This window comes from Oncorhynchus masou, chromosome 14 (assembly GCF_036934945.1).
Source record: "Oncorhynchus masou masou isolate Uvic2021 chromosome 14, UVic_Omas_1.1, whole genome shotgun sequence".
NCBI classification, from domain to species: Eukaryota; Metazoa; Chordata; class Actinopteri; order Salmoniformes; family Salmonidae; genus Oncorhynchus; species Oncorhynchus masou.
The window spans coordinates 26,840,769-26,851,251 of record NC_088225.1 but is presented as its reverse complement, the minus strand read 5'-3'; the positions used below and the strand labels follow the sequence as shown (position 1 = coordinate 26,851,251).

The 10,483-nt window shown below is 41.0% G+C and overlaps 1 protein-coding gene across 1 annotated transcript in view; it reads right to left on the bottom strand.

Moving 5' to 3' along the window:
• The window catches only part of cacng5b (calcium channel, voltage-dependent, gamma subunit 5b), a 12,524-nt gene extending 10,270 nt beyond the window's left edge, over positions 1-2,254 (bottom strand). Inside the window, exon 1 of the mRNA XM_064987054.1 lies at positions 1,966-2,254. The gene's annotated coding sequence lies outside the window, so the exon portion shown is untranslated. The remainder of the gene's footprint in view (positions 1-1,965) is intronic.
• Positions 2,255-10,483: the final 8,229 nt, after the last annotated feature.

Here is a 10,483-nt window from a genome sequence, read left to right as displayed (position 1 = left end):
TATGGACGCGTGATCGGGTTCAAGGTTCACGACATCATCACTGACATCAGAGGGGCAAACTGTCAACAAAAGAGACAACTGTGAAGGCTACACAACACCACTTGTGAAAATGGCTTGTCCTACTGTATATGCCCAGCAACTCATATTGCCTGGCCCATAAGCATCCTCTATGTTACAAGTGTGTCATCAGACCTACACCCAACCTGTTATACAACTGGATGGTTAGAAGTGACTGAAGCATGTCCTGTCAGTTATTTACAATCAAGACCATCCTAGTACTACCCCTGATTGAATGAATATATGACACTGTGTTGACTGATAGTAGCCTATATTTTGGCTCCATGGTTGTGATGGTTCTGTTTCTAGGCTACGTATTGACGTGTATCTATTGATATAAGACTTACAACCTGCTGTAAATAGCTGATAGCTGCAGAGTCCCATTCTTTTAGTCTCATAACTCATAAACCTTTCCATGGTGGGCTTCACTATGACTGGGGTTTGTAGGGGGATTTCTAGACAAGTTTATAATACATGGAACCACAGCCAGTTTACTGGGAAATGTCCAGCCTTTGAGGATTTAGGTCTACAGATGAACAAAATGTACTACAGAAAAATAAAATGGGCTTGTGGAAACTGCAGAGCATTTTTGCAACAGCAAAAGCAACCCTTTAAAGGTGTTGTTTTGTAAAGATAAATGTGCTTATTATCTTTGTCTCTCTTGGCATATTTGAATAATTTTATTGGCAGTCTCCCAAAACATATCTGTGCAATCCAGACTTAATTAATTAGCTAAATGGGCAAAATATAAATTCAAATGAAGTATTTTCAATAATTGACCAAAGATGTGGACACACTTTCTCAATCCAGATTCCATCCCACTAATATGCTGTCTGGCTACAGGCTGCAGAATGCAGATGCTATAAAACATTCCTGAATTCAGACATCACTGATCCTGTCAATCTGGGTTGAATTCGTTTTCAATAATCATTTTTGCAGATGCCCTTATCTAGAGCAGTTTACATGTGCAATTAGGGTTAAGTGCCTAGCTCAAGGGCAAGACAGATTTTTCACCTTGTCGGCTCGAGGATTCAAACTAACCAACTTTAGAGGATGGCACTTGTCAATTCGGTGTTGTCGACTTGCAGAGGACATTGCAGGTAGTCTATAAACTGATTGTCTGCGGCGACACCGTCATTTCATCGGCTGGCTCTCTATTGTGCAGTTGATTCAAAGGTGACAGTAGCGCGCAATTCTGTATAATTTCCCGCCCAGACCCATTATCTCTTTCTCTGACAGAGAGAGAGAGAGAGAGAGAGAGAGAGAGAGAGAGAGAGAGAGAGAGAGAGAGAGAGAGAGAGAGAGAGAGAGAGAGAGAGAGAGAGAGAGAGAGAGAGAGAGAGAGAGAGAGAGAGAGAGAGAGAGAGAGAGAGAGCGAGAAAGGGGGAAAGTGTGCCCGAACGAAAACGTTCCATTGCTCTGATCCGCGAAAATATATCGATCAGAAACAATGATGAAAGAAAACAGACCAATAAATTGTCCAATCTAGCTCTTTGGTGAGATAAAATAAATAATTTGCCGAGATAACTATTGTTCATGTCACTTTGTATTACAGCTACAAGTTGAATGGTTTAGTGAAGTGACATGTCTTTGAACCGGAGAGACCGCTGCATGCATGGGAACTATCCGTGGACCTGAAATTACGAAAAAATTAAATAAAACAGAGGCAAAGCGCCCTGCGCTGTAGTACGAAAAAATGCTTCTTACATTGGGGTCTAATCACTCATCTTCTTTCAAACAATTTTCTGTGACGACAGATATCCATTTTAACTGGCGATTCAATCCAAATATCCCCTCTTAAATTAAAATGCGAAGGTCATACAAAACGCAACTCATTGGAAAATAAAAGCGTCCAATTTAAATTCCTTACCGGACAAAATAAACTCGGCATTACATCAGATTGCGTACCTCAGATCTGTGTGCGTAGGATGAGTCTGGGTTCTCTCTCAGTAGTTCTCCCTCCTATGTGTGTCTTCATCTGCACCCCTCACAGACAGTAACAAAAGGTGTTGGAGCGCCGCTGGGTAAACAGACAAGACGGACAGAGGTGCACACCGTAGCCACTCGCTTCTTGGCATGAAGGTGCGCTTCCCCCAGAGCTCCTAGGATTTAGCACGCGACCTCACTCACTCACTAGTGACGACGGACATATCCGCAGACCGCACCAGCAAGTAGCTGTCCTGCTCAGCTCAACTCAGATGCTTCAGCTCAACTCAGACGCTTCGTGCCATGGTGATTGATATCATCACCCCGCTGCGCGGAATGCTGAATGTGGAGGCTACGAGAGAGAGAGAGAGAGATAGAGAGAGGGAGAGCAGCAACCAAAACAAACTATTTCATCAGATTACATACAGTCTTACACTTTTTCCCGATAAATGTGACGTCAATATCACCCCCTAAAGGAGTCCAGTCACCAATGATAGATGCTCAAATGGCTTACTGTATATTTAGAACGTTTTGAGATCATCAATAATGAAATAATAAGTCTACCTCTGGATTTCCCTAGATTGCCTTAGAGAGATCGTATTGGTATCCTAAAAATAAATCATGTCCTCTTATTTTGTGAAAACATGTCACACATTTCTGATAGAGTGAGCAGAAAACTTCTCACCAGTGGAAAAATACAAAATAAGCCCCAGCAAACAGCTGATACAAAGGCATCATAATCACTGTGCCTTTATTCTGTCTTGTCTAGAAACAGTCCCGGGCCCCTGGGACTTCAGCACCAAGGCCAGCTCCTGCCATGAACGAAAGACAGATGAGAGAGAATGCTTTGGGCTGGATTCAATGAGTATGACAGAAGTATCGCAGAAAATCCATGTTACAGCTCGATTTAAATATAAAGGCAATGTTCCCGTGTTTACGGAGACTTCATTGTTCAGCTCAATCAGACATTACTTTTACATCTCTGTAAACAGCTCGATTTAAATATAAAGGCAATGTTCCCGTGTTCACGGAGACTTCATTGACAGTAAACACTTCATATGTCAGCTCAATCAAACATTACTTTTACATCTCTGTAAACATAAGGAACACTCTAAAAAGAAAAGGTTCCTGGAGTACCCTCTAGGGGTTCTTCAAATTTAAAATGTGCGGAAACCTCTAGAAGTTCTTTGAGGAACCCTTTAAAATAACCCCTTTTAATGGCTCATCAAATAAACTTTTGAATAACTTTTTGGGTTCATTTTTTAAATACCCCCCGATATTATTATTGTTAATGATAATAATATGCATAACAAGAACACAATATTTTAGTTCTCAGTTTAACATGATTTTAGTGGCAAAGTCGAATTTAAAAATTCTAATATGAGGTAAACTCCCAGCAGAGTCCCAAGTCCTCTGGTGTGTTGATGTTAGTGTGTTGATGTTCTCTGTATCCATAGCCAGAATGATTTTTCCATGGGTTGTGTTCGAACAGATTTCCTGTTATATTCATCAGAGGTGTAGGAGGGTGAAGTCTGTGAATCCCAAAAAATGTAATTATACATAAGATTAACAAAACACACAACAGTATTCATACCTTGTTTTTCTGTGGTGAATGTGAATGAAAAAACCCTTTTTGATGAGGGTTTTCATATACATACCTTGTCCATAGAGGCCTATAGGTTATTCATTGAAGAGGTAAGGGAAGAGGATGGCACATGTGATTTGCATATCATTCCAATTGACATACCTTTGTATGCCTCCTTGTCTGTATACCTGCAAACACAGTCATCTGCACCCAGTTCAGTCATCTGCAGCCAATACATCCAGCCTTCAACATGTTCTTACAGCCTACACATTCATACCTCTTTGTTGATTGATATCCATTCAATTGTGTCCAGTCTTTGTTTTAGAAAAGATTTTCACAAATATGAAAAGAGAGATGGTATCATTACAAAACAATATCCATTTAGATCATATAAGGGACCAACCTTAAATTGAGGAGATCTTTACATCTTTCAGTTAGGTGCCTGCACCTGCTGTCCTTTCAAATTCAAATCCAAATGTTTCTAGTTGGGCAGTTAGGTTCCTGCAAGAACCCCCACCAACTAAGGAGGTTCCTCGATGAACCCCACCTTATATGGGGTTCTTGGAAGAACCTTTTGAGGGCCATTTGCAGTGCCATGAACACTAAGGTTCTTCAAAGAACTTTTGAGGATCTTAGAAGAACCCTTGTTGAACCCCTACATTTTAGAGTGTACCAACAAAGACTGTCATTGAGCATAGTGATAAGTTGTCTGCTACAGTCACGTTCTCATAAGGGATAAAATATGAGTCTTCTTGTCCCCGTACAGACTCATGTTGTACAAGGAATGCAAAACACATTTGGCCCCACCGTTGTGATACAACAGAGAGTTTTTCAGTACAAAAATAACAACACAAGCAACAGACAAAACTGTCCATTGTATCAGAAAAATATCTGTTGTATCACAACCATTATGTCAAATGCGTTGTAAATAAGTTGTACAATCTAAGTGTGTAGGGGGCCTTTGAGTGCTTTACATGAAGCAAACTGTTTACTCATGTGTTCAGTATTAGCTTATATTGTCACGCCCTGACCTTAGAGATCCTTATTTATTCTCTATGTTTGGTTAGGTCAGGATGTGACTCTGGTGGGAGAATCTATGTTTTCTATTTCTTTGTTGTTTTTGCCTAGTGTGGTTCCCAATCAGAGGCAGCTTTGTATTATTGTCTCTGATTGGGGATCATATATAACTTGTCATTTTCCGTTAGGGTTTTGTGGGGTGTTGTTTTCCGTTTAGTATCTGTGCCTGACGGAGCTGTCCGCTTTTGTTTTTGTATTCATTATTTTTGTTTGAGTGATTCTTGACAATAAAGATCATGAACACTTTCCACGCTGCGCTTTGGTCCACCCTTCCTTACAACGACGAGCGTTACATATATAACCGACAAGGTATATCTCAAGGGCATATCTTATCTAGATGAACTTCCATTAGATTCCAAAAGTATTCTGCATTATTATGGCTTTATGAGCAGGTTCACTTGCTCAGCAACTGGAATAGAATAGGAGCCAACGTACCAGGCCAGGTCTGTGTCCTGTGAATGCAGAGTGGTCCACTTAGACAGACAGAGAGAAATAGAGAGAGGGGGAAGAGAGATAGCGAGAGAGGGGGCGGGGGTAGAGAGTGGGAGAAACAACAGACATACACACACATTACGAGGCGAACCTCAGCCCAAGACAAAACAAACAGCAGGACTCTGCTGATTCATCTGAGGGCTCAGTAGGCTTTGATTGCTGACAATTTGTCTGTGTGCAGGCCGAGTGTGCTAAACCTCTAAACGCTCCTATCTGGCAGGCCACGTTTGAAGGGTTAATATGAAGAGGGCAGACAACCTTCATCCTTTTGTCACCCTGAGGAGATGGAAAAGTTATTGCTGTGACGTTTCTGTTGTTCGGTGAGATACTATACTGAATACTGAATGTGGCATTGAATGTGAATGTGGCATTTGGATATTGGTGAGATTTGGTTGCTTTTAAGCAAGAATACTTTTGAAGTCTGTGAGGCAAAGCGGGATTCCTCATGGATAGCAATAGTGATATACAGTACAATGATACAGTAAACCGTCCAACATGTAGAATCTACATATGAAGCCTGGGAGGCTACAGAAAGCTAAACAACACAAATAAAGCAGATTGCATTTTCATTGGTTTATTCATACACAGTATCCTTTATACCCCAGTTAGCAAAGGGACTTGGGAGAACTTGACAAACAAAAGCAAGGAGAGTGAAATGAAAATAAAGCATACAAAACATCCCTGTCTTGTGGTCCCATGATCGCCATGATTCAAATAATGACTGCAAGTGATTGTAGTTCCTCCTAAAAGTACATACTGCTTGGAGGTTTTGTGTCTAAAGTAGCCCAAACACCGCCCACTCACTAGACATAGATTCTCAATGTGAGACGTCATTCACAGGGCTAACTATGGTTAGCCTCTTTCCCACTAGTATCTGATAAGTTCTATAGAGAGTGCCATATTCTCCATGTAGAAACCTCCACATCTTTGAAGTAAAACATAATATCTAGATGGACAGACAAGATCCTGACTCAATGAAATACTTGTCTCATCAGCAATGTTGTGTAAACATATGGTTCCCCTTATTTCTAATAGGTCCATTTGGTCCAGATGGGACACTTTAATACTAAAATAGAATCAAAGTTACATGTTAACATCATTTCAGTAGTCATCCCCATTGAACAGCTACATTTCAAGGACATGCTACAAATACCTTTGTCGAACAGAAACGGACTAAATGCAAGACATTTGGCAATAGGCTGAAACGCCAAAACAACTGTGTCTTTGTGGTCAGGGTGTATTAAACAATAGACCAACGTTTCTTTATTCTTTGGCAGTTCAGTTGTGTCCGATTGAACTTCCTGTGCTTGTTCTGTGTTGATCTCTCATTATGTAGGTTCACAGTCTGGCACAGAAAGAGAACTTCTGCATAACCACAACCAAAACAGAAGAGACAGAATATTCAAATCGTTGTGTCCATGGCTTAGATGTGAGTTCTGACTGAATTTAGAACTTGGTTGAGTCAGGAGACTGAACACTAAGACAAACCAATAAACACATGTAGAAGAGGAGAACAGAAAGAGGAGAGAAGTGTAGTGGGAGGGGCTAGCGGGACAGGCGTGTGTCTCACTGTGATGCTTGGTGACACATGAACTTCATACTGTACACCTGGGGATCTGTGTTGACATGCATCATGCCTTCTCTCATGCTTAGATCAGGCCATACCCTCACATGCACACAGCAAAAGCCAGAAAACACACTTCTGCCTCTGATAGAAGAGAAACCAAGGCTAGAAGTAGGAGTGTATTCAACCAGGGACCACGCGCCACAGTCACACATACTGTAGATACTGCATATCGTCTGTTAAACATTAAAGGTAGAGTCAGCGAAGTAAACGGCATAGTGGGTCAATCTCCGCAACACACTGAGAGTGCGGGTCAGTTTTGGTCCAGTGGCTACTACGTTGTAAGAGCGTGAAGGGAACCCATCTACAGATAATGTGGGTGACTTTGTGAGAGTGAAGTCTTGAGTCTTGCTCATCGCAATTTCTGCGATGCTTTTCGTGCAAAGGTCATTTCTCTGACTCTACCTTTAAAATAGTCAAAAACAAACTGTGGATAAATAGAGAAAATACATATTACAAGGTTTCGCTGATAACAAAGCTACCAAAGATTCAGGCAAACGTCATGTGTTTTTGGGATAGTCATCTAAACAGAGATGTTTAACCCATCTAAGGTAGTAAAAGCACATTCAGTTCGTGGTATAAAATCTGCGAGTCATTTCTCTTTTTGAAAAAGCTCTTTCGATATCTACAAAATGGTCGACAAATAGGGTAAACAATGTTCTCTCTGGACAGAAAAGTATAGAGGGAAACACGGAATATGTTTAATATGTTTAACAAAACAAATCTATTCTCTGAATCTCATTCAACTTTTCAGTGGTGTAGGACTTTCATACAGACAACAATGAATTAATCAACAAATATCATAATACATGGTTTTACAATGATAAATACCAGACGTGTGCTGCATCCCCTAGAAAGTCACCTAGCGCTTATTCAGAATCAGGAAATAAGCCTGCAACCGAGAACTGCCCTGTGCACATGGAAAGAGCATTTTCTGTAGTAAAATCCAGACATCGTCTTCTCATGAACCTCAGTTCAAGATTTTTCCCCATAAATAGAAGTCCGGAATACCAAGTTACATGTTGTCACAAACCTCATGAACAGAACCATATCCTCAATTCAGTCTTGCTCATAAATTCTCCTAAATAACTCTGAGAAAATTGGTACCAGTGCTTTCACCAAAAATTCAATTGGACACCATCTAAAATGTTCATCATTGTTTCATCAGTCAACTGTTCATACGGACCAAAAAGCTGTTCTTTAACAATATACTAGGTTAGACACATCTATACTTGGTGGGTTACATTTTAGTAACGTTTTGTAAACGTTTGATAGCGGTTTGTAAACGTTCGGTAACGGTTTGGAGTGTATTAATAAAACTGCCAGAGAAACATGGTGTTGAGCTTAGTTTAGCGTGCTGACACCATCAGAAGGGTTGACGGGTTCGCCACAAGGAAAGACATCATATTTGACTTAAGGAATTTTGTAAGAAAAGGATGCTGTAGATAGTAGATGTTTATATAGATATGTACTGGAATAAAATGATTTGTTTCACTTCTATTTTGGCACTCGTGTAACAGTAGATAATAGACCTCTCTTCTCTGTAGGTATATAAATATAATCTAGAATGTGGTGTAGCAGACTGTTTAGAAATGGCAGTACAGTACAGTAGGTACAGCAGAGAGAGAGGAAAGGTAGGGACAGGAGGGTATGTTCCATCATGCTTCATAGGGAGGGAGTGCTCTTTTACTATCCATAGCAACACACTGAGGAATCATGAGATACTGTATGTAGTCCCACAGACAACTTCCGGACAGGAAGGTACTGTAGGGTTTGGCTCTAGGTTCTAGAGCAAGTAGGAGGTTCTGGAACTGTGGAAAACATGGAACCCATTCCTGAATGTTAGGCCAGTAGGTTGCAGAGTTAAAGGGTTCCCCATGGTAACAGTGTGCAATTCATGTCAACGCTTACTGTACTGTCAACGCTTACTGTACTGTCAACGCTTACTGTACTGTCAACGCTTACTGTACTGTCAACGCTTACTGTACTGTCAACGCTTACTGTACTGTCAACACTTACTGTACTGTCAACGCTTACTGTACTGTCAACGGTTACTGTACTGTCAACGCTTACTGTACTGTCAACACTTACTGTACTGTCAACGCTTACTGTACTGTCAACGCTTACTGCACTGTCAACACTTACTGTACTGTCAACGCTTACTGTACTGTCAACGCTTACTGCACTGTCAACGCTTACTGTACTGTCAACGCTTACTGTACTGTCAACGCTTACTGTACTGTCAACGCTTACTGTACTGTCAACGCTTACTGCACTGTCAACGCTTACTGTACTGTCAACACTTACTGTACTGTCAACGCTTACTGTACTGTCAACACTTACTGTACTGTCAGGCGCTACTGTACTGTCAACGTATCTTACTGTACTGTCAACACTTACTGATACTGTCAACGCTTACTGTACTGTCAACCCTTACTGTACTGTCAATCGCTATCAGACAAATGTCAACGCTTACTGTACTGTCAACGCTTGTACTGTCAACGCTTACTGTACTGTCAACACATAAGATAATATCAACGTCTCTTTGTCAAAGGGACAATGCACTGTGGTCAATCTGGAGGGTACTGTCCCAGTCCCAGTCCAAATGTCAACTCTTCTACCCCTCTCTCAACTCTCTGTCTCTGTACTCTCAACCAACTGTACTGTCAACGCTTACTGTACTGTCAACACTTATCTGTACTCATACCACACTGTGACTGTCAACGCTTATGAACTGTGGGTTGACTGTACTGTCAACCACTTACTGCTCTGTCAATGTTTACTGTACTGTCAACGCTTACTGTACTGTCAACGCTTGGGTGCGTGTCAAGAACTGTCAAAGCTTTCTGCTACTGTCAACGCTGTGTGGGTGTGTCAACGCTTACTGGGGGACTGTCAACGCTTACTGACTGAACATGGCTGATATTCAGGCTGGTACTGTCAACGCATTATGTTGCCCACAGCAAGAGGATGTCTGTCAACGTCACTTACTTTGTCAACGTGAATGATCTCATTACAACAGTATACTGTACCTCCACGATACCCCTCAAATGATCTCATTATGACAGTATACTGTACCTCACGATACCTCCAGAATGATCTCATTATGACAGTATACTGTACCTCACGATCCCCCAGAATGATCTCATTATGACAGTATACTGTACCCCACGATACCCCCAGAATGATCTCATTACAACAGTATACTGTACCTCACGATACCTCCTTAATGATCTCATTATGACAGTATACTGTACCTGAAGATACCTCCTTAATGATCTCATTATGACAGTATACTGTACCTTGGTGATCAATGATCTCATTATGACCCAGTAAATGGCTCCTCACGATACCTCCTTAATGATCTCATTATGACAGTATACTGTACCTCAACGATACCTCCTTAATGATCTCATTATGACAGTATACTGTACACACTGTGAAGGAGAATGATCTCATTATGACAGTATAAACCTCAGCGATACCTCCTTAATGATCTCATTATGACAGTATACTGGTACTGATACCTCCTTAATGATCTCATTATGACAGTATACTGTACCTCACGATACCCCCAGAATGATCTCATTATGACAGTATACTGTACCCCACGATACCCCCAGAATGATCTCATTACAACAGTATACTGTACCTCACGATACCTCCTTAATGATCTCATTATGACAGTATACTGTACCTCACGATACCTCCTTAATGATCTC